Source organism: Humulus lupulus, chromosome 3, assembly GCF_963169125.1.
Source record: "Humulus lupulus chromosome 3, drHumLupu1.1, whole genome shotgun sequence".
In the NCBI taxonomy this organism is placed as follows: Eukaryota; Viridiplantae; Streptophyta; class Magnoliopsida; order Rosales; family Cannabaceae; genus Humulus; species Humulus lupulus.
The window spans coordinates 120,272,038-120,298,027 of NC_084795.1; the positions used below are offsets into that span (position 1 = coordinate 120,272,038).

Genomic DNA, 25,990 nt, shown 5'->3' on the forward strand with positions numbered 1-25,990 from the left:
GCACTCCAGCAGTTGGGTCGCGGGTGTTTAAGAAAACTCGTCGCAGTACTAGATCTCCGACGTTGAATTTTATTTCTTTCACTTTCGAGTTAAAATACCAGGCGACCTTTTGCTGGTACGCAGCTACTTGGAGTTGGGCTCTTTCTCGTTTCTCTTCAAGTGAGTCTAGGGACCCCATCATCAGTTGACTATGTTGGTCCTAGTCATATGTAATTCTTCATTGTGAGGGAGGATCTAACTTGACAAGCAACATAGCTTCATACCCATATGCTAAGGAAAACGGGGTATGACCTATCGCTGTTCGATGAGAAGTTCTATATGACCAAAGGACTTCGGGCAACTGTTCTGGCCATGCTCCTTTAGCATTTTCGAGCCTTTTCTTCAGGGTGTCCTTAAGCATTTTATTCACTGCTCCAACTTCCCATTTGCTTGTGGAGGTGCAACTGAAGAAAAGCTTTTGACGATCCCGTGCCTCTTGCAGAAGTCTGTGAATAAGTCGCTGTCAAACTGGGTGCCGTTGTCTGAGACAATTTTTTGAGGCAAACCATATCGGCAAACAATGTTCTTGATGACAAAGTCAAGAAATTTCTTGGTCGTTATGGTAGTGAGTGGCGCAGCTTCGGCCCATTTGGTGAAGTAGTCGACTACCACGACTACGTACTTCACCCCACCTTTTCCCGTTGGTAGGGATCCAATCAAGTCTATACCCCACACTGCGAAAGGCCAAGGACTCTACATCTGCTTTAACTCATTGGGAGCTGCGCGTGGGATCTTGGAAAATCTCTAACACTTATCGCATTTTCGCACGAACTCCATTGAGTCTTCGTTCATAGTCGGCCAAAAATAGCCCTGCCTTAGAATCTTTTTCGCCAAACTTTTCCCCCCAGCGTGATCCCCGCAGAAGCCTTCATGTACTTCCCTCATCAGCTCTTTAGCTTTCTCTGGTGTAATACATCTTAGCAGTGGCATGGAATATCCTCTTCGGTAAAGAATACCATCGGCCAATATGTACCTAGCAGCCTGCCTTTGGAGGGTTCTGGCTTTGTTTCTATCTGCTTGTAATACACCATTCATGAGATACTCCAAGTAAGGTGCCATCCATGTATCCTCCATCCGGATTTCCATATTAGTCTCATCCGCTCGTATACTAGGCTCGCATAATCTTTCTACTGGCATAATATTCAAAGTGTCAGCGTCTTTCGCGCTTGCGAGTTTGGCTAAGGCATCTGCGTTCGAATTCTGTTCCCAAGGTATTTGCTGGAGGGTATACTTCTCGAACTGAGCCAAAAGATCTCTAGTTTTGTTTAAGTAGGCCACCATTTTAAGGTCTCGTGCTTGATATTCCCCTCAAACCTGATTCACCACCAGCTGTGAATCACTGTAAATATCCAGCACCTTTATACTCATGTCTTTTGCCAATCTTAACCCAGCGAGGAGTGCTTCATATTCGGCTTCATTATTTGACGCAGTGAAGTCGAACCTAATAGCGCAGTGAAATTGATGCCCTTCTGGCGTTATCAATATCACTCCCGCTCCTGTGTGAGATTCGTTGGATGATCCATCCGTGAATACTTCCACGAGGGAGCTTTATCCTGGGGCTCAAGCGCACTAGAATCTTCGCATTGTTCGTTGTCTGGGAGCTCAATGAACTCAGCAATAAGATCAGCCAAGACTTGTCCTTTTACTGCTGCTCGCGGTGAATATGTAATATCGAACTGCCCGAGTTCGACTGCCCATTTTAATAAGCGTCCAGCCGCTTCTGGTTTTTGCAAGACTTGCCTAAGAGGCTGGTCAGTTAAAACTATGATGGGATGGGCTTAGAAGTAAGTTCGTAGTTTCCATGAGGCCAAGATTAAACAATAGTCTAACCTCTCGATGGGAGGATACCTCAGTTCTGCTCCGATTAGCCTCTTGCTTACATAGTAAACCGCCTTTTGTACGCCTTCTTCTTCTCGTACCAGTACCGCACTAGCAGCAACTTCGGTGATCGCCAGGTAGATGAACAGAGTTTCTCTTTCGATAGGCTTTGACAAAATAGGAGGTTGTGCCATATGGGCTTTTAGGGCTTGGAAAGCCTACTCGCAGCCTCCTGTCCATTCAAACTTTTTGTTGCCTCTAAGTAGATTAAAGAAAGGGACGCATTTATCCATCGACTTGGAAATGAATCTACTTAGTGCAACGATCTTCTCTGGCGATTTCATGTCGATCAGGGCTTTTATCTTGTCAGGGATGGCCTCGATTCCTCTTGAATTGACAATAAACCCCAAGAATTTCCCAGATCCGACTCCGAAGGAACATTTGAGAGGATTTAATTTTATTTGGTACTTGTTCAATACATCGAAATATTCTTGCAAATCCTTCACATGTCCTTCTGCTTTTTTTGAATTTACCAGCATGTCGTCAACGTATACCTCCATGTTTACTCCTATCAACTCCTTAAACATGTGGTTAACCAATCGCTGGTAAGTCGCACCTGCGTTTTTCAGTCCGAAGGGCATTGCTTTATAACAGTACAACCCCGTATCGGTTCAAAAGCTGGTGTGATCCTCGTCAGGGGGATGCATACTAATCTGATTGTATTCCGAGTATGCATCCATGAAGGAGAGGATCTCATGTCCTGAAGTCGCATCGACCAGCTGGTCGATCCTTGGGAGTGGGAAACAATCCTTTGGGCAGGCTTTATTAAGGTATGTGAAATCCACACAGGTTCGCCATTTGTCGTTGGGCTTGGGAACCAGTACTGGATTAGAGACCCACGATGGATAAAATGCCACCCGGATGAATCCATTCTCCTTCAGTCTTTCAACTTCCTCTTTTAAGGCTTTCGATCTATCCTTATCGAGCAGCCTTCTTTTTTGTTGCACGGGTGGAAAACTCTTGTCTACATTCAGGTAATGGCTAATAGCTGCAGGATCTATCCCAGTCATGTCTTTGTACGACCAGGCAAAGACTTCCTAGTTCTTCCTCAAAAATTCCACCAGTGCATGCTCCGTGGTTGCTTCTAAGTTTTTCTCGACCTTCTTAACTCTGGTCGGGTGTTTTTCGTCAAGTTGGACCTCTTCCAGGTCCTCGACGGGTCCAACATTTTCCTCAAAATCCCCAAAGCGAGGATCTAAATCCCTATCCTCACTTTGGGAAACACCCTATTTGGTGACTCCATCACTGAATTGGGCTTGAGTATCAATAGCCATTTGCAACCTATTTGTGGGAGTGCTCTTTGACATTCCCCTCTTCGCCTTTGTGACTAAGGCGTTGTAGCACTCCCTTGCTTATCTCTGATTACCCAACATGCGTTCATGGCCAAGTGCCACACTGAGGTGATGGCCCGAAGATCAACCAGTATGGGCCTTCCAACGATGGCATTGTACGCCGAAGGACAATCGACTACTATAAAAGTAGCGAGTAATGTCCTAGTAGCGGGCGTTGTACCTGCTGTCACTGGAAGTCTGATTGACCCTGCTGGGGCGAGTCCTTCACCAGAGAAGCCGTAAATTGTTTGGTTGCAGGGCTCCAAGTCCTTAACGAACAACTTCATGCGTTCCAGCGAAGATTTGTACAAGATGTTCAATGAACTTCCTGTACCAACTAGTACCCTTTTCACCATCATGTTGGCGATTTGAACGTCCACGACCAACGGATCAGAATGTGGGAATGGGACATGCTGGGCATCGTTATCAGAGAAGGTTATCTGACCATCCTTTGATCGAGCCTTCTTTGATGCCCTGTCCTCCACAGTCATCATCTCGATGTCTTGGTCGTGACGTAGGGTCCGAGCATATCGTTCCCTCACCTTTCCACTGCTTCCCGCGAGGTACGGGCCTCCACAGATGGTGAGTAAAGTGCCAGCTACGGGGTCAGGCTGCAAAGGTGGTGAGCGTTAGCGTGTGGGCGCACGCTCGTTGCCACCTGGAGCTTCTCATTGGGAATTTCCCGAGGCCCGTATATATCTTCTCAAGTGTCCTTGTCTAATAAGGAACTCGATTTCATCCTTTAGCTGGTTGCATTCATTGGTATCATGTCCGTAGTCATTATGATAATGACAGAACTTGGTAGTGTCTCTTCTCAAAATATCCTTTTGAATGGGGGCAGGTTTCTTATAAGGCACACTAGAACTCGTTGCCTGATACACCTCCTCCCGAGACTCAATAAGGGCAGTGTAGTTAGTGAACCGAGGTTCATAACGATTACCCTTGGCTCATTTATTGTCAGAGGTGGAAGGCTCATTGTGCGGCCGTTTCCCACCATTCTTGCCATTGCCATTGCCACCCCCCTGTTGCCTTTGCCGTTGCTGTTGGGCTTCGATCCATTGGCAGCTTTGGCGGGCTCGGATGTCCCCTTATCTTTACCTGGGGGCTTTCATTGATTGGTGATGGCGTCCTCGAGCTTGATATATCGATTAGCTCGATCTAAAAATTCCTGGGTAGTCCTGACCCCATGCTTTCTGAGGCTGTCCTAGAGAGGTGTGCAGCGCTTAACCCCTACAGTTATGGCCATCATCTTGCCTTCATCTCCCACTGTTTTCGCTCCAGCAGCTGTTCGCATGAAACACTGGACGTAGTCTTTCAGTGGTTCCCCATCTTGCTGGCGTATTTCGACCAGCTAATTTGCCTCAGTCGGGTGCATACGACTCGCATAGAACTGTCCGTAAAATTCATTCACGAACATCTCCCAGGAAACTATACTTGCAGGAGGGAATTTGAAAAACCACTCCTGTGCAGCATCAGAAAGTGTTGCAGGGAAGATCCTGCACCAAGCGTCTTCAGACACTTTCTAAATGTCCATTTGTATCTCAAATTTATTGATGTGAGATACCGGGTCACCATACCCGTCAAAGTTCGGAAGCATAGGCATCTTAAACTTGCTAGGAGTTTCTGCCATAGCTATCCTTTGGATGAAAGGAGTGCCCTTTCTCCTAACGTGGTCGATATAAGATGTTCTTCCCCTGACCAGCTGTTGCACTGCCTGGTTAAGGGCATCTATCTGGGCCTGCACAGCGCCAGGAATCGCCGGGGCCTCTGGTGCTGGGGGAACGCACTCGTCGTGCCGTTCCCAGCGATCGTTGAGTACGTCTCTTAAATCCTCGTCTCTCCTCCGCTGCTCGCTAGCTCCGATCCAGTTAAAGACGTTATTTTTTCTGGGCTGCCCACCAGCGTCACGTCTTTCGGGTTGGTCATCCCTAGGTGGTAGGCTTCTGCCCCCACCTCTTTCCTCATTTCTCTGACTGGCGTTCCCTCTGCCTGAGTCGGCCTCATTATAATCATGGCCATCTCTGAACCTTGATTGGCTATGATGGGATCGACTGTTTCCTTGGTTGCCTTCCTGGGCTGGAACCTCCCGAGCGTTAGAGGGTGGCCTGCGTTGGTCGGTAGGTCCTCGTGCATTATCATGTTGTGGGGGGCCTCGGACCGCAGAGCCTATCTCTGAGTTTCTTCTGTTGCCAGAAGGACGCTGTCCTCTACTTAGAGGGTTTGGCTCGTCGCCCCTATGGCGTCTTGGACTGCGGGGCGGCTGCCCGGCCCTATTCTGCCTTGGTTGTGGGGGATTGTCGCGACCAGCCTGGGATGGAGCCTGTGCCTCAAGGTCCCTTAGCATGACATCGTCCTGAGGCATCGGTGGCTGCTCGGGCCTTTGGGGGCTCGAGGGCTGGATAAGCGGGCTAGGATTAGGACACCTTTAGGGCAGCCCATTTGTAGGTTGATCAGGCTGCGATGCAGGTACAACCTGATTCCTAGCAAATGTAGGGCTGCTTCGAGGGCTGCCATGGCCTCCCTCTGGCGACGGTCCATCTCCGCCTACCTTTCACTCAGTTCCAGGCACTGTCGTTCAATCTCTTGTTGCTGCCGTGCCATAATCTCGGCAGCACTTTCCTGGCTGGCCCTCAAACTGGCCAGTTCATCCTGCAATACCCCAAGGGTATTCCTCAACGTCTCGGAATCTAACTCTTCCTCATCAAATTCCAAATGTGGCTCATCCTCAGTCACGTTTGGAGGAGGAGGAGGCGGGTGAGATGGTGCGGCGCTAGCCGCCTGTCCAGTCTTCTTGGTAGTTTTCGCCATTGATATTTCAACAATACTGTATCAAGCTCTCAATGAAAGCACCAAAATGTTGACCCTAATTTTGGTCAACTGACACGGAGTCAGAAATGCTTGACGTGGACAGATATGTTGAAATGAGAATGATGATAAAAACAATAAAACACACAAGAATTTATAGTGGTTCGGCCCCAGAATCTAGTAATAGCCTACGTCCACTTGAGTTGTTATTGATATAAGATTCAAAGGAGTGATCAAAGAACTAGGGTTCAATGAGTTTCACAAACCTCCGAAGAACTAAAGAATATATAGAATGTGATAGCTCTAATACACTTGTAAAACTCTAGTCTCAGATAATTAGAAAGCAAAAAATGTCCCCTTCCTTGAGCTATCTTTCTCTATTTATAGGCTCAAGGAAGATTACATTAATTTGTTACAGATATTCTTTCCTAAATAATCGGATACTCAGGAAATCATGGGAGATAATTTCGGGTATGGTTATAACTGCCTAAGATTTTCTCCAAATATAACGAGTATACGACCAAGCTGGTCGTATATACCCATTGAGCGTTGCGCCATAGACATCTTTCTGGTCGATGGTCGAGTAAGACTCCTGCCAGATGTCGGCCACGTGTACTAAACGTCTGCCATGTCATCCATGCCTATTTTTTGGATAGCAATTATTAACTATATTATTCTTTAACATATTTATAAAATTTGTATTAGTTAAAAAGGAGTTGTTTTATTAATTGGAAAATTATTGTAAAAAAATTTAATATATAAATTTATTAGTTATGATTTTTTAATATATATAGACCAATGTCGACAGTTAAAAACTGTCGCCATTGACCCCAACGTCGACAGTTAATTTGATATCAATGCCGATAGTTAAAAATTGTCCACGTTGACTCCAAATGTCGACATTTAATTTAAGAGCAATGCCCACAATTAAAATTTGTTGACATTGACCCCAAAGCCGAAAATTAATTTAAGACCAATGCCGACATTTAAAAATTATCGCCATTGACCCCAATGCCGGCAATTAATAAAAGGCCAATACTGACATGTATAATCTGTCAGCCAAATTCAAATAAAAAAATATCTAAAAATATAATTCTTGAATAATATAATTTTAAAAAATAAACTAAATATTATGTAAATATATTTATAAAAATGTAGTAACTATAGTATTTATTAAATATTTCACTTTATAATAATTTTTAAAAACTCTACAAGTTTATTAGTTGTAATTACTTTTATTATTATATATATTTTTTAAATTAGTTAATTATATTTGAAATAATTAGTACAAAAGAAAATTAAAAAAAGGCTTTATATATTAACAGTAGATAATTTTCTTTTTAAAATAATTATAAATGTTAACATTATATTATTATATTGTAGTGCTATATAATTTTTTTTGTATTAGTATAATTTAATAAAAATGTTTAATTATTTAATAAGAACGGTATATTTTTTAGAAATATATATATATATTACAAAAATTGATATAAGAAAAGTCAATGTACAACCCTAAATCTCTCATCGCATTATCACCCTCTTTACTAAAACAAACCCAGCTGCCTATGTCTTTTATCTTCCTCTATTTTTACTCGTTTCATTCCGAAGAACTCAGTCACTATCACTCCTCTCTCTCTGAATCTCACTCTCTTCTCTTCACTTTGGGAACAGGCAGACCGTTCGTGTGACAGCCGTGAGCGGCGCCTCTTTTTCAGAGCGACAACCCAGGCAAACGGCGACAAATCTCTACAACTTTGAGGAGCCGACTAGAATGGAAAACGACGTCATTGTACCTTTCCTTCTCTTACTCAACAGAGACAAATGTCACACCAATGAGTATTTATTTACTTATTTAATATGTCAATATGAACTTAGTTATTTTTATTTTGGTAATGCAATAGTTTTTTTAATATTACATTGAATGATATATTTGGGTTATGTTATATATATATATATATATATATATTTCTATATACTATAGTGTTATTAAATTGAAAGTACTCTTGTTACAAAAAAAAAGTGCTCTGATTGAAACATATGTAAAAGACTTAAGCCTTTGTGTCATGTTGAATTTGATATGGTAGTTAAGGTTATTGATGATAAAAAATTTACATTATTATTGAACTTTGGTATTGCTGTAGTTAAATGAGGAAAGGTGCTAGTTCTTTGAAGGAGAATAGTCAATTGATTAAGATGAAGCACAATTATAATTCTGTTTGTAGCCTTTTATTATTATATGACCCCTGATTTTGAATCTGGGGACTTGATAATATAATTGTTATTCTAAATTTAATATGGAATGCTATTATACATACACATATATAATATATTACATATACTTTGACGTAGCTCATATGACTAATTCTTTTTGTGGGCATATAATGAATATGTACTGAAATGTTGATTTAATGCTTTTATGAAATCTAGTCTGACTTGAGAGAAAATAAATGGAAATGTATGCATCATGTTGTTTTGTGTTTTTTTTTTATTTATTTAATAAAATATTGCTTATTAATCTAGTTATTACTTTGTTCTTTTGTGATGGGCAATCATGGGGTGGTGGTGGGGGATAGATTTGGTGGTGATGCAGGTGGTGGTGGACGGATGCAAGTTGGTATTTCTAGTTTGTTTTTTTATTTTAATATCTTTGGATTTGAGAAAAAATAAGAAAATAAATATATATGAGTAGCGTTCATTTCTGGCTTTTGTTCTGATTTGTTTATTGAAGAAAGCTATTGATTTTTGTGGTATGCCCTAAAACAATAGCTATTAGGTTGTTTATTGGAGTTGTTCAATTTGTTTTATCTATTTGTATTCTCTTCTTTTTTTTTTTGTATCTTTTACGTAAACGAAGTATATATATATATATTTATAAATTTATGGTGATGAAACAATATTGTATAAATATTTCTTCAAGACTTATGTAGTATGGATATGAGTTTATTTCTTATGATCTATTTTGAATTTTGCTTAAATTTTTCATGGAGATAAAAATTCTAGTTTTTCCATTTCTTCTTGAAAGTGAAATATTGATGTGCCAGTATTTTTTTTCTTTTTATTTTTATGTGGTAAGAATGGGTCAATATTTTTTGTTGCAGAATACTAGAGAATCATGAATGACATTCATAAGACTCTAGATGTGCTCAAACCTTGTCCGAACTTGAATGTACTTCATGTAGAGTTTGGCCAAACTTCAAACTAAGCACACCATAAAGAGTGGACCTCATTGAAATCCTTGTGAAGGTGATCATACTTTTCCTTTAAATAGTACAAGTTTAGTTTGAAATGTGAGTTCATAATTCTTTTCATTAGCCTACATGGTTATGTTTTATAGTTAAAATGTTATATTGTGATCCATAATTTTCTTTTATACATTAAGAGATTTAGGAACTCTTTTCTCACATTTATTCTTTTTTTTTTTTTGTAATTCTGTATTTTTAATTTTTTTTTTATGTCAACTCTTGCTAGTAATACCTTCTTTTTCTCAAGCTCTTCTCTAGTTGTAGATTCTAAGGTGATGAATTGTTTTGAGTGTCATTTCTAATGCATTGAAACATTAATATATTGACACGAATAGACAAGCTGATAAGATGATACACTAATAATGTTGTTATGAAAAGTAGAGGAATAGAAATATAGAATCTATTGTGACAAGACCCAAGTGTGAAAGGTAATATATGGGTTACCTTTTAATTTCTATGCTTCTACATACAGACAACATATACAAATACCATTCACATATTCATGGAATCTTTCAATGATAGATTATTTTTATTCAATTGTACTAAGTCATAATATTTATGTTCAGATGAAACTATTGACCCTTCTCTGTATTTGTGATAATGCGTTGAGGTGTTTCTTGTTTTAGTTTTTATGTTATGCATAGATAGTTTGATTTGAGACCCATCTGGTTTGCTATTTAGTGATATTGTATTGTCTGTAGTTTGTGTTTTGTGTAGATTGTTGCTTTATTAGTCTTTTGCTATTAGTTACTCCACGCCATATGATGCCCCGTTTATGTTGTAGATAGGCATACATATTCCTTTTTCAGAGAGGTCATACATTCTTAGCAAAAAAAAAAAAAAAAGTAGATAGCATAATACTTCCTTTTCCTTAAACACACACTTATTAATGTGCCTTCTTTAACTTCTTCTCACTAACTATAGCATCATATATAAGAATACATGGCTATGCTTTTATTTAGCAATCAAATGATTCTGTCAATTAAATATTTTATTTTGGAGATATCTATGCTTTTATTTATTGTGCATTACTGCATGTATTTAGTTTTGTGTAAGATAGTTAATAAAGTTATATTTTAATTACATATATATTTGACATCTAACTTATAATTTTAATTATTTGCAGTTCAATTCAGATATATCAATGCTAAACTTAATGAAGTTTAAGAGGAGTGCGCAAAATATATTCTACTGCATCTCACTAAATGATGACATGCATGCTTAGTACCTATGTGAGGGGATTTAGTCATTTTTGGAACTTTGTATTTCTTTTATTGTAAATTGTTAGAACTAATTAAATATAGAATCAATATAAAAAATTATAGGTTGAGTAAATTTAGCTTTTTGATGTGCATACTTTGCTAAATATTCATTTTATGACAAACTAGTTTTTCTGTAACTTTGCTTGATATCCATTTTATGACAACTTTTTTTGGAACTATGTATTTCTTTTTTTATAAGTGTTAGAACTAATCAAATACAAATTTAATGTTACCAATGTTGATTGAATTTAACTTTTGATGTGCATTCTTTTCCTACAATTGCTGCGTTGATTTTGAAACCAGGAGCCATTGACAGCAAATCTGCAGTGCCCTCTGATGTGGAAACTTTGCGACAGTTAAAAATTGTTGTCATAGAGAGTAAACTACGATAGTTATTAAGTGTTGGTGTTGCTAGCAACGACGACAGCTAATAAGTGTTGGTGTTGCTAGCAATGATAACAGCTAATAACTGTCGGCATTGCCAACAATGGCGACACCTAATAACTGTCGGTGTCACCTAATAACCTTCGCCATTGCTAGCAACAGCGACAATTTTTAACTGTCGGTGTATCTACCTCTATCCTGACATAGGAAAATACGACAATTAGTCGATTGTCGTGTCTCAGTAGCGACAATTAAAAACTATCAAGAAATCTTGTTTTTGTAATAGTGACACAAGGTTTTTAAGCGGTGTCAATATCCTTTCGAATATTACCAGTCCACGGGGTCATGCCCAGAGATAAGATTCATTAGTCAAATTTCACAAGTACAAATTAATTTACTTAAACAAAATTTAGACTCCATCTAATTAATTTGTCGCAAGCTTGATGTACTATCTTTTTGTTGAATGAATCTCTTTAAGACATTAAGGTTTGAACTTCCTTCAAATTTCTTGATGAATGCTTGCTTCCTCTAGATGCAAGACTTGATGAACCTTCTGTCGAAGGTTGTTCTTCATGTTCTTCACTTTGGGATTTTGCTTAACTCATAAGCAATTACGAGGATACATAATAATCAAGGAATAGAAGAACTACTATCCTTTACATTTGAAACACACTCTTCTAAAAGTATAAGAAATTAGGGAGAAGAAGAGTTCTTAAGGGATGATGCTTTGGTTCGTATTTACACACTGAATACTCACCCAAAGTCAGCTTTACACATTTCTAGATGCACAACACACATACGAAAAGTTTTCAAAATAAACTTTCAATCACAGTCAATGCAGCCGAAATCGTAGGAACATACAAAGATTCTGTAGTTGTAAAACTGTAAGAATCTAGACTTATTCATGGTCAAGTTCATCATTTGACTAACTTGAGTAGTTACAATTCTTGGCTGATTGAGAGCTATCTAGAGATATAATCTATTACTATAAAATAGAGAATCAATCATTTAAATTTGGAAAAAAAAAGTCTAAAAAGATATTGAGAATAAGGAAACTTTATTCTTTCCAAAAATAAGCACCTAATAAAGAAGCAGTATCATAATTTAAAAGAAATAAAATCAAGAATAATTTTCTTTATAATACCAAAAATAATACAATAAATCAAAAAGATTTGTCAAATCATAAAATGCCAAATATGGATTTTACAAGTAATTAGGAAAAACAAGGAAGCTATAAGAGATAATTTCATTCTCTTGTCTTGTTTCTTTCTGTTAATTCTATTTTTGGCATATTTAATTTGACAAAAATATTTTTTATTTTGTTATTATATTCGGCTATGTATAAATATATATATTGTTGATATATGTTTTAAATAATAAAGGTATAGTTGATGAAAAACTTTTCTATATTAGGAAAGTTTGCCAAAATAGTGTGGCTTTATTATTATAAAATCAAATCTTTTTGAGCTGTCTATTTCCAGCCGATTGCCTCAATGTATCTGACCATATAATTTTTCACCAAATTGCCTCAACCGATTGCCTTAATGCTTTTCACCAAGTAAAAATTATCTTTTTGACCTAATTTTTCTTAACCTAAATTTTTTTGGACATTCTTAACATATCCTAATATGGGCCTACAAAAAATCAGACCAAAATAATAAGTCAATTGGATTTTATGCTTTAACTATGTTTAAGAAAAGTCATAATTCAACACTTTTTGAAAATAGTTTTCACTAAGTAAAAATGTGTATTTTTGTATAAGAATGAATTAGGGACTTCTTGGTATAGCCAAGTTTGATTATGCAAAAGATAGTTATGTTTAGTGATAAGGTTTTTGAGATATAACCTCCAAAAGTTAGGAAATTATCACAAAATAAAACAGTTTTGACACTTAGTAAAAAATTGAATTTTCTAGAAAAGGTTAGAATTTGATTTATTTTTAATATTAATCATTATGAACTAAGATTTTATACAATCAATAATTATTAAGGTTAATTTGGATGTAAGAAATAATATTTTTACAAATTTATGAATTTTATTTAAAGAAAATAAAAAGGGTCCAAAGCCTAAATTTTAAGAAATTAATTATAATTACTTTTCAATTAAATTAAATCTTCTCTTAAACTTACAAAAAAATTAAATATATAATCATCTTTGTAATTATTTTCTCAATCAAATAAAAGTAACATATTTCCTAAAGGGTTACAAAATAATTAATTGTACAAAAATTAATAAGTTTCTGAGTAAATTATCGAATATGAAAATACCTTAGAATACCTCTTTTATGGTTTAAATTGAGTAAGGACTTTTATACCCTTACTAGGTATTCTAAAAATACCTTAATGCCCAAAGTAGTTTAATCTACTATAATTGTCATAATTAATCCGAGTATATTGTATGCTAACTACATTATTGGCTAAACGGGATAGAACTTTTCGTGGAAGGATTTTTTCGCGCACGTAGCTAAGGACAACTTGTTAGTCAATCTTTGATTTACGTGACTACAACATGAAATTAACTAGTGTATTGTGGCCAGAAATAGGACTTTTATGCTAGGGGGTGCTTATGCTCAACTAGAGATATTTTATGATCCGGTTCAAGTCTGTGACAATAATACGGTCTGGTTCAAGTCTGTGATAATTATAGGTCTTGTTCAAGTCCGTGACAATTATTATATGGTCTGGTTCAAGTGTGTGACAATTATATGGTCTAGTTCAAGTCTGTGGTAATTAAACGGTTCAATTCAAGTCTGTGGCATTTGGCTAGGGACAAGTATGCTGGTAAAACCTAGGAGTCTCAATGAGCCAATGTGATTTCACATACCCCTGTAATAGTATTAATTCCCTTGGTAACTCATTGGTTACTCTCGAAAGGGATTTACAGATGGGGTACTAGTGTTGAGAATCAGATCTCCACTATTAATTTATATGTATGTTATTGGGGACAGTGTAGCGCACCAATTTTTTTATTTTAAATTTTGTGCTTTATTTTATTTAATTGTTAAGTGTTGTGAATTATTTTATTTATTTGTTTGAATTAATTGTTAGAATTGTTTAGTAGAATTTTGTAAATTTAATTGTTAATTGTTATTTATTTATTTATTTTTAAAATGTGAATAATTGAGTTTTGGTTGAATGCACTAAGGTGCATGGTAGGTAGTGATGTACCCTAGTTATTGAGTGTGTGCATGTGCATGGTTGCATGGTGCACATGTGTAGAATTTTCTACACACTTTTAGTTTCTTTTTATTAGATTTATTTAATTAGTTAAATTGAAAAGAAAATAATAAAAAGGAAAGGGAAAAGGTCTTGGGTGTGTAAGCATAGTGAGAAAAGAGGATTTCAATTCCTATTTTATTTGGGTGAATTTTAGTGAAAAATGGAAGAGATGTTATCTTCTTTATTTCATACCAATTAAAATAAAATAAAATAAAAATTAAAAGAAAATGTACACAAGTAGGAAACTTACCCATTATGTTCATTAGACTATTTTTGGCTAGGATAGAATAAAAAGGGAAGAGAGAAAATAGAGAGCATTATGCTCTTAGTGGCTGCCGAATTTTAGAGAGAGAGAGAGAGGGTGGTCGTGAGCTAGAGAAAGTCGGAGAAGAAGAAAGAAAGGAAGAAGGAGAGAAAGAAGAAGGTTTTGAGGACAATCTATGTTTGTGTTCTTGTCTCTCCTTGTAATTTGATTCTCTACCTCATTTTGTTTTCCTTTTCTTGATGACTAAAACCTTGTTTTTTTTTCTTGGATGGTTGTTGTTTTTCTCTTTATGGGGGTTTCGAAAACCCTAGGCTTGAGCAATGGGTGAGTATAGTTTTGGGTATTGGTCACCTTGTGTATTCTTGATTCTACAAATCAAGAAAGGTAATGAACCCTTAGCCCTTTTGTTTTTATGTATTATTGGTTTATAAGAATGGTCGTATGTTGATTTTGACTCTTTTGATGTTGGGTTGAAGGGTTGTGTTGATTGGATGCATGGAAGATTTGATCTAGGCATGGCTATGATTTTATGTGATGATTTTGAATGATAATGTTCATATATTCATGGTTATGTGTTTGGGGGGGGGGGGGGGTAAGATTGTCAATTAAGGGTTTCAGCCTATGGGGTTTAAGGTATGTTGTGTTGTTTGATTTTTTTTGTGTCACATATACATGTTAGAAACACATGCTAGGAATTTCTTGGGTTTGGAAAAATAATAAGGGATGGGAGCATGATGTGGGTTTCGGCCCTAGGGTATCTTATAGTATGTTTACTGCATGTTTGATCTTGAGATGTGCGTATGATTTAAATGTTTATGAATCCTCTTAGATTGACAATATGATAATAGATGCATGCTAGGGTTTGTATTTGGACTTATGTTAATTAAGCATGTAAGTTATTGTGTGAGTTTTGTGGAGTATGATGCAAAGAATGAATTTCATGACCTTATGTACTTGCTGAATTTTCTGCACAAATGATGTCAAATATGATGAGAATAATGTTTTTGAATATTTAATAAATTTTGTAAGTGTTATAATGTTTTCAAGAAATTAAATGGAACTTTAATATGCCTTGAAATGATATTATTGCTCAAATAATTACCTGTAGATTTTTTTAAATATTTTTGAGAAAATATGACTTCTTAAAAAATAAAAATTGTGATTTTGAGGATATATTTAGTTGCAGGAATTTTAGTAAAAAATGTGAAGTTTTATTTTTAAATAAAAAGAATTTTGTGTGTATGTTGAAATAAATTAATATCCCAAATTATGAAAATATTAAAAATTGTATTTTTAATAAAACCATGAGTGTTCATTTTCATATAGATATGTTTTTTCTTTATTTTAATTAAGAAAAATGTTGAAATTATTTCACTTTTGATTTTTGAATAAATTAAATAGTGGCTGAAAGTTTAGTTAAAATATTTTAAATTAATTATTGGATTATCACTTATGAATTTATTCCACTTAAAATTTAGTCTTTAGATAATACAAGTAAATTATATTTTTCCACACCTAAAAATTATATTTTTCTCTCACCAAGTTTGTAATTTTGTTAATTGGATTAAATTGTTAATTTCTAAGTAAACATGTTAAATTATAACTATTTTACATAATATGTAGCCTTTATTATTTTCATGTAATTTAAAAATGTATAATGGAATTATTATATTTTTAAATGGTTAAATAAATTATTTCGTGAGATAAAAATAATGTTTTAGAGGTTTAATCAACCTAGTGATTTTAAAGAGATAAATAATGGTAATAAAAGTATGTTAAAAATTCATTATTTAAAAAAAACGATAGAAATAAGCGCTTAAGAATTATCGTTTTTAACGCCACTTTTTAACAATGTTCCCACGTATGCATGTCCCATGCAATTTCAATTTTACGTTAAAAAATTTGTCTAATATTCAACCATATGATTTTTATTTAAGACCCATGCATGTAACATAGGTATAATTTGCATTATTCTTTTGGTGATTTTATGTGTAATTATGCCTATTTGGAAACTATGAGTAGTTTTGTCATGTGTGCATGGCCCATGCACACATGGGACATATGAGTTGGGCGCAAGCAAGTCTTATGTGATGCTAACCAATGTTATTTGATTATGATATAGGCTCGTTGTGAAGTTTGTCAGTTTTGCATTGCTTGGACCTGAGGTAAGGAAGTTAGATAGAACTCTATTTGTTTATGCTATGAACGGTAAGATTGACTTGTATGAATATAAATGTTATATATGATGATGTACCATGTCTGGAATGTTATTCCGATATGATATGATGATTTTAGAAATTCATGTAGTTTTCCTTGGCTTTGAGATGACTGGATTGCATGTATTTCTGTATGTTGTATGATATGTCATGGTTGTTAGCATGTTGAACGCGACACAACAAAGGGGTTACTAAGGATATGAAGACTTAACCTGAGTTACTAAGGATATAAAGACGTAACTCGTAGGGCGGACGTGCCGAGGTTATTCAAGGACCAGAGATCCTGTTTACCTCAAGAGGTGACATGGACAAGTTAGTGGGCCATGTTCACAAAGACATGATGTTATGTTTATGATGACTATGTATATGATGTTTATGTTATGATGTTATGATGATGATGACCATGTATTTGATGCCTATGTTATGATGACAATGTTTATGTTTATGATGATGATAGTTACGATAATGATGCTATGATGTATGAGTATGACTATGTTTTGTTATGTTTTACTTGTGTGTTATTTGTACTTCCTTACTGGGCTTTTAGCTCACATCCTTACTTTCCCTTCCAGGTAGCAAATAGATTTTCTCTTTGGCACGCGTGGTGATGTGGGGAGTTCTATCGTTAGGGTGTGTATGGTGTGGGGCATCCTATGGACGAGAAACGATCAGTTTAAACGCAATTTTCTAAAAATAATGTTATGTTTATTTTAACTTTCAGAACTTATCACTCGGACTTGAACTTTAATTTTTTTTAAAACGGTGCATGAAAACAATTATTTTTCTTTTAAACTATTGTGCCCAATTTGAATGTTTTAGCAAGGCCCCACTTGAATTTTATAATAAGTGTCTTTTCTCCTATAAACACATGAGTATGCAAATGTTTTACAAAGTATTAGATTAGGGTGTTTTATAAATGGTATCAGAGCCAGGTCGTCCATGTTTCCAAGGACCTTCCCCATACACGCTAAAGACGGGAAAATCTCTCCTCACCACGTCGTAAGTATTTGTTTTATGTGCAATTACTTGTTTCTGCTTTATTTAATCTTATAGTTTCGTAACTATAGTATAGTAAGATGCCTCCCGTTTTGAAAACTACTAAGAAACAACTACTCAAGGAAATTCGCGCAATACCCATGGTCCAGCTTGAGGAGGATCCCTATGATTAGAAGATTGCGGTGCAAAAAACGACAACGTTGGTTTGTGATCGTCTTCAAGGGATCATGAACAAAAGAGGAGAATTACTTTGGCGCAGCGAGTAATATTGTGTGTTGAGGGAAGCACTATCAATGTACTCTGAGGCCCTTCTCCTGTTGGATAGAGCATGGCACGACGTCGTTCAAGATGACCTGGAGTTTTGTACCATGGAATACGTAGACTAGGATCTTATAGAAAACTACAATTTTAGTCATTTGGAGCTGGTGTTGGTGAAGACGGATAACGGAGAGGTAGAGGAGCGTTTGGAGACAGTACACGATGTGGAAGGAGCCTTGGCAATTGAGGAAGTAACTCGACCTATACCACATGTCACTGCTAGGATGAGGATAATGGCGATCACTCCCGATTACTTTCACATCCCAGAAGACGTCTTTGATTACAACTCATGGGATGAGTCCACGGTTGAGGACTAAAGTTTGTCGCTTTAATCGTTCCATGAGACGCTAATAAATCAGATGGAATATTTCTTTTAGACCATAAAGGATTTATGTTTTGGTCATTAAACACATTATGGGATTGTTTAAATTTTTGGAATAATTTGAACACTTTGAATGCTATGGTTTAATATTTTTGCAAGCTCTAAATGATGTGGTTTGAATGTATGATTTTGAAAATACCTATCAAACCATTATGCGATGTTCCGTCCTTATGATTTTCCTTTGTTTGACTTAGAATCTCATAATGTCGACTAGAGGAAGAGGAGGCAAGAGAAGAGGAGGAGGCTGAGGAAAGGGTGTCTCCACAAGGTCTAAAACCACGACAACCCTTGACATAGAAAATCCATTAATTCAACCTGCAGCTCCAGCAACACCATCTGTGGACCTGGCCGCATAGGTAGCAATGTTGAGAGAACAATTGGGGCTAAGAAATGAGGAATTGGCACATGCTAGGCAAGCACCTCAATTTCCCTAAACGCCCCAAGTGCCTCAAGTGTCGGTTGTGCAGCCTCAGCGGCCAACCCTACCACCTGCACCACTGCCTGTAACTTATGGGTTCGAGCTAGTGTAAGAATGTTTCAAAAAACAAACCCCACCAACCTTTGAAGGGAAAGTTGATCCAATAGTGGAAGAGCATTGGTTAATATTGGTCGAGGCCATTTTAGATCATATGGATTTGAATGATCCCCGGAGAGTCTCCTCTGCAGTTTATTTACTCAAGATGGATGCACGGATATGGTGGGATGTAATTAAACAGACTCGTGAGTTTAATACCATGAGTTAGGAAGAATTTGTCCAGGCTTTTAGCAAGAAGTATTACAGTGCGGCCGTGCTTGCCAATAAGGTGGATGAGTTTGTAACACTAGTACAAGGAAACCTATCTATTACTGATTATGCACAAAAGTTCGATAGGTTGGAAAAATTTGCTCCTGAAGTTGTGCCAACTGAAACTTTATGAGTCCAAAGGTTCTTAAGGGGATTATTATCCAGATTTCCGGATAGCGTTTAGATGGATATCCTCGGGGAAGAAGAATTATCAATGTCTTTCACGGTAGATGACCAGAGCTCGCGGATGGACAGAAAGGCTTCGCCTCTCCCGTTTAGTGTCCGGCTTACTCTTTCAAGCAAACGCGACACGGAGGCTCGTCAACTCTCCCGGACTCCCGAAGGGATATCCTTCGGGGAAGCTCCTTCCAGGAGAAGCTCTTCAGGTTGTCTTCGCGGAAACAGTTCCGTGCCTCGCACGGAACAAGACCAAGCGGTCGAGTCATGGAGGATGCATAGTTGGAATGATATCCGCCTGACACAGAATCCCGCCTGACACGCCCGACAGGTCAAGGCCGCACACATCCCAGCACGCCTAAAAGTACTATTTCGCCTACTGTTCCGCTGACAACTTGGAAAAGACGGCTGCCTTTGTGCATTCCCCATACTTTCACGTAAATATACCCACATAGAGCCTGGTAGCCAGGCGACTACGGTAATTGTATCCCCTATTTATGGCTGGTGTAATTAAGACTCATGTGAGTAGAGAAAAACCCTAATCCAAAACCCTAGCTATAAAGACCCCCTCATTTTACGATAGGGGGGACGGCCAACAAATCACATAGCAAGAACTCTACTAAAATCTCTCTAGCTTCATCTTCTCCAAGAGAACCCGAGAGAAACACTGTGAGGTTGTGAGTTTCTTGTACACCAGCTGTTTGACTGTTATTCTCTACAAGTATAATAACATCGACTCGTGGACTAGGGCTCGTTAACGCCTGAACCACGTAAAAACACTGTTTGTTTATTTACATTTCTGCACTTCTACAGTTCTTATCTTTTTATTATTCCATTCTTATTCGTTTCCAAAAAACTCGGTAAACATTTTGGTGCTTTCATTGAGAGCTGTAGGAAGTTGTTAGTCAGCTCTTTTTCTGTGTACTGAAAAGATGGTGACTACGAGAAAATCTGCGGTTGACAAAAATGCTAGGGTCAACCCCGATACTATGATGGAAGATGTGGTACAAAACGAACCCTCGGACCACCACGGTGAAGACCCGACATCCCGCCAGGATCGAGTCAGCACTGAAGATACGACATACCTAGAAAGCGAGGAAGAGTATGTCCGAGACGGTTACTACAAAGACGGCTACTACTACGAGAAGGATCCAGAACTAGTCCAAGTAGCCGAAGAACTGGTGGTCACTAAGGCCAAGCTTGCTGAGCAGGAGCGCGTCTCCGAAAAAATGCAGCGCATGATGGAGCGCCTCCAGAGCAAGTTCGGAGACCTAGGCGACTCGGACGAGGATGCCTTTGTTCCAGGTGGTGCTGATGCCACCATGCCGGATCCAGCCGCCGCTGGACCATCCAAAACCGCCCCTAACAAGGGCAAAGAAAAGGTTGGGGAGCCTGCACGCACTAACGCCCCTGCACCTCCTAAAGGCGTGGATCACCAGGCCGACTGCCCCCCCCCCCCCCCCCGCGCGCAGAAAGTCTCTGGCGCTTCTAAGCCCAGACGTCCTTCAGCCCCAAGGGGGCACTCTGTGCCTAAAGGGCCCGGTGCTAAGGCACCCAGGCCTAGGGGAAGGAACAACCGCCCCAGTGATTCCGTCAACCAGGACGGTCGGGCTGCGGAAACGCACTCCGAAGATAGCTGGTCCACGGTGGACCTAAGAAGAAGGTTGGAGGCCAAGTATGAAAAGGCCAAAGGAGAAAAGGCCCGGCCTCGCGGAGATGACCTGCGAAATCATCTTAATGACAAGGTCCGGGGACGTGACCTCCCGGAGAGTGATACAAAGAGGCTCGAGGAACAGATTGCTGCCTTGACCAAGCTGGTCCGGAAGCAAAGTGGGGCCTTGTCAGACTCCCAGGAGGAGGACCCGGAGCCATGTATTCGGAGGATCGCGGAAACGTCCCTCCCGGATAACTTCAAAATGCCTCACATAGAATTATATGAGGGGAGGACAGACCCGCGCACCCATCTAGCTAAATACAACAAAATGATGCAAGTGGCGCGCGTCAGTGAGGATGCCAAATGCATGTGCTTCTCACTCACCCTTACCAAGTCCGCGGAGGACTGGTGGAAAAGATTAGCTCCCGGATCCATCCACAGTTGGAAGGAGATACACTCCGCATTCAGAAGGCAGTTCATTGCTGCCCGAGACCACGACATGGAAGTTGGTTCCTTAACCAACATCAAGCAGCTACCCAATGAGAACCTCAAAGCTTTCATTCAGAGAATGATGGAAGCTGCTGCTAAGACCAAGGTCAGCGACGACATGAAGCTGATCGCCCTTCAATCGGGCCTTACTGTCGGCTCCCTGCTATGGGGGGAAATGCAAAGGAGACGGGCAGAAACGCTGTCCGAATTCATGTCAAGAGCTCAGGGAATCATCAACCTTGAGGATGCCTACCAGCAGGCCTTTGGAGTTCCCCCAGCTCCGACGCCTTCCGTGAATGCGCCGAGCTTTGCTTCGCAAGCTCCCGCGCCAGCCCTCACGCTTCCAGGAGCCCAGTTCGCTCCAAGCGTGTATGGGCCTTCTGCGTCTGCTCTGACGCCGAGTCAAACCCATTTCTCTGGGTACGGAGCTGTACAGACAGGATGTAGTATCGCTCCCGGACCGTCGCAACCGCGAGCAGAAGACCCAGAACGAAATCTGAGCCAATCGCGGAATAAACGAGGCGGAAGAAACCCCAACCGGGGAGACCATTCAAAGAAACCCCGGAAGGACTATGAGCCCAAGTTCACGGAGTACACCAGTTTAATAGATTCGCGAGAGAATGTCTATCGGGCGACCTGTAATATGGTCAACTACAGGAAGCCCCCGAAAGTGTCTCACGGAGGAAGGCGTCTGCGAGACTCCAATAAGAGGTGTGAGTTCCATGGAGACGTGGGGCACACCACAAACGAATGCCTTCAGCTGAAGGATGAGATCGAGTCCCTGGCAAGAGCGGGACACCTCGGTCAATGGGTGAGGATACCCATAATCTATCCCAGACAGGGAGTAGTTCACGGAGCTGCGTATTCTCCGGGACAGAGGGGGACCGCTAGCGCTCCTGGAGCCGGTCACCCCCAAGCTCCTGGGTCTCAGTTCCCAGCGCTCCCTGCTCCAACCCCTCCGGCACCCATTGCCTTATTGGCTCCGGGACCCGGAAACCCATATCCGCCCGGCCTTGCTCCGCCACCCGTTGACGGACACGTAGCCACCATTTCTGGAGGACCGCACCTTGCCGGAAGCACCCGCAACTCCCAGAAAAGGTACTTGAGGGAGTTAGAACACACCGGAGAGATGTGCGCCTTGGTTCAGTCACCCGCTCAACGTCCCTGAATGATGGATCTTCCCATCACCTTCACGGAAGATGACGCCCGACATGTGCACTTCCCCCACAACGATCCCCTCGTGGTAGAAGCTCAGATTGCCAATAAGAAGGTATCACGGATCCTTGTCGATAATGGAAGCTCCGTAAATATCCTCTTCAAAGCTGCCTTCCACGCTACCGGATTAACCGAGACAGACCTGACGCCATGCCCCATCCAGCTTCAGGGGTTCAATGGGGATGCACTCATGCCATTAGGCAAAATTCAACTTCCAGTCACCCTCCGAGGAGAAAGCGACGCTTGCGCCTTCAAGCACTGCACATTTGTAGTGGTCGACTGCCCCACGGCGTATAATGCTATCCTAGGCCGACCGGTCCTAATCGATTGCGGGGCCGTAACCTCGATATGCCACTTATGCCTGAAGTTTCCATGCGACGACGGGCATGTCGGCACCCTCCGCAGAGACCAACGAAGTGCACGAAGCTGTTATAACGTCTCCGTCCGATCCGTCTACACGGTCCAGGAGGCGGTTGTTGCCGCTCCTTTAGCGGGAGATTTACCAGAAACTGGAGGCGCCCAAGGGGCGTGCGTTGACGAACTCGACCCTAGAGTGGGGGTCGAGAGAGCGATAGAGCCGATGGAAGAAGTCGAAGAGGTGATCCTCAACCCGGGAGATCCCACCAAAGTCATTCAGATAGGGAAAAACCTTCCATCGGCCATTCGAGAAAAGATCGTGGCCACTGTGAAGAATAATCAGGATATCCTGGCATGGTCCCACGCTGATATGACGGGGATTAATCCTAATGTTGCGTGCCACGCACTCAACATAGACCCATCCGCAACTCCGGTTCGCCAAAAGAGGAGGCCGTTAGACCCAGTGAGGGCCGAAGCAGTCAAAGCTGAAGTGGACAAGTTGATGTCCATAGGCTTTCTCCAGGAGTCACACTATCCTGTGTGGTTGGCCAACCCAGTTCTGGTCCCGAAGCCCAATGGGTCCTGGAGAATGTGCATTGACTTCACGGACCTAAACAAAGCCTGCCCGAAAGATTGTTTCCCTCTTCCGCGAATCGATCAGATGGTAGACGCTACTTCCGGGTATGAACTCTTGTCCTTCATGGATGCGTACTCCGGATACAACCAGATCAAGATGCATGTCGCGGACCAGGAACACACCAGCTTCCTCACGGACAAGGGTGTCTACTGTTACGTGGTCATGCCTTTCGGTTTGAAGAATGCTGGGGCGACGTACCAGCGTCTAGTAAACAAGATGTTCAAGGACCAGCTGGGGAGGAACATGGAGGTGTACGTAGACGACATGTTGGTAAAGTCCAAGACCTCCGGGGACCACAGTGACGACCTTGAGGAAGCTTTCGCCGTGATCCAAAAGTATGGAATGAAATTGAATCCGAAGAAATGTACTTTCGGGGTCTCGTCTGGGAAGTTCCTCGGTTTCATTGTCAGCTCCCGCGGAGTGGAGGCCAACCCTGAGAAAATTAAGGCGTTCATAGATATGCCTTCTCCCCGGAAGCATAAGGATGTCCAAAGCGTTACCGGAAGGATAGCTGCGCTCAGCCGCTTCGTATCTAAGGCCACTGACAAATGTGTCCCCTTCTTCAATGTGTTGCGAGGAAACAAGAGGTTCGAGTGGACCCCCGAATGCGAAGCAGCCTTCCAACACCTCAAGGAACATTTAACCCGAGCTCCCATTCTGTCCAAACCTGTCGAAGGAGAGGCGTTGTTCTTATACTTAGCTGTGACAGAGCACGCAGTGAGTGCCGCTCTCGTCCGGGAAGACGGCCGTATCCAGCTCCCTGTGTATTATGTAAGCAAGAGGTTACTGGACGCCGAGTCCAGATATTCAATGATCGAAAAACTCTCCCTCTGCTTGCTAATCGCTTCGCGGAAGCTAAGGCCCTATTTCCAGGCGCACACCATCAGAGTACTCACCAACCACCCTCTCCGACAAGTCTTGCAGAAGCCCGAGTCTTCTGGCAGATTGCTTAAATGGGCCATGGAACTGAGCCAATTTGACATCCACTACCAGCCACGTGTTTCCATAAAAGGACAAGCTCTCGCGGACTTTATTGTGGAATGCTCAGGAATGAATGACCTCCCAGAAGATCCTGTCCCGGAACTTCCCACATGGAAGGTCTATGTAGACAGAGCCTCAAATGAAAAAGGAGCTGGAGCAGGGGTCATCCTAATATCTCCCCAAGGACATCAGCTCCAGAGCGCCATCCGTTTCGCATTCCCAGCGTCCAACAACGAGGCAGAACACGAAGCCATGTTGGCCAGATTGCAACTGGCCAGAGAAGTCGGAGCCCAAAAAATCGAGGTATACAGCGACTCCCTACTTGTGGTAAACCAAATATCCGGGGAATACCAGACGAAAGGCGAAAAAATGGCTGCCTACGTGTCTCTCTCCCGCGGCCTCCTGCAGCATTTCAAAGGCTACCACATCCGCCAGGTCCCCCGGGACCAGAACTCACTCGCGGACACGCTGGCCAAGCTTGCAACAGACCCGGAGATTGAACAATATGGCCTAGTGCCCATCGGGCACTTAGAAGCACCTAGTACCGAGACACAGAGGGTAAATTCCATCATCGACCATTCCCATTCCTGGATAGGACCCATCCTCAGATTTCTCACCACCGGAGAGCTCCCCACTGATAAAGCTGACGCAAGAAAGCTCCAGTATCAAGCTCCCCGATACGTGGTTATGGATGGAAAGCTTTACCGCAGGGGGTTGTCCATACCCTTCCTTAGGTGTGTTGCCGGAACCGAAATCAGCACCATCATCCATGAGGTTCACGGAGGCTTCTGTGGCGACCATACCTCCGGGATGAGCCTCTCCAAAAAGATCCTTCGACAAGGATACTTCTGGCCCACCATGAAGAAGGATTGTGTGGATTATGTCAGAAAATGTGAGCAGTGCCAGAGGTACGCCAAGGTTCCGCGAGCGCCTTCTACAGAAATTACCTTAATGACCAGCCCCTGGCCGTTCGCCGTCTGGGGCATTGACCTAGTAGGTTCCCTTCCAACTGGAAGGGGCGGAGTGAAGTATGTCATAGTCGCGGTAGACTACTTCACCAAATGGGCTGAAGCTGAACCTATGAACACGATCACGTCTAAGAAGGCACTGGACTTTGTCATCAGGAATATAGTGTGTCGTTTTGGGCTTCCACGAAAAATTGTGTCCGATAACGGGAAGCAATTTGATAGTGAACATTTCACGAACTTCTGTGCTTCGCATGGAATTATCAAAAGCTTTTCCGCAGTCGCCAGACCTCAAGCTAATGGGCAAGTGGAAGCAGTAAACAAAATCTTAAAGACCACGTTGAAGAAAAAACTCCAAGCCTGCAAGGCTCACTGGCCGGAAGAGCTTCCGCGAG

General features: G+C 40.7%; 1 long non-coding RNA gene across 2 annotated transcripts; it reads left to right on the plus strand.

Moving 5' to 3' along the window:
• Positions 1–7,589: 7,589 nt before the first annotated feature.
• Positions 7,590–10,696, plus strand: LOC133821327 (uncharacterized). 2 transcript variants are annotated; one of them, XR_009887478.1, is made up of 3 exons: positions 7,590–7,889; positions 9,152–9,296; positions 10,422–10,696. It is a non-coding gene; the product is annotated as an uncharacterized LOC133821327 (long non-coding RNA). The 2 variants fall into 2 exon arrangements; XR_009887479.1 differs by having other exon boundaries at positions 7,590–7,842.
• The last annotated feature ends 15,294 nt before the right edge of the window (positions 10,697–25,990 follow it).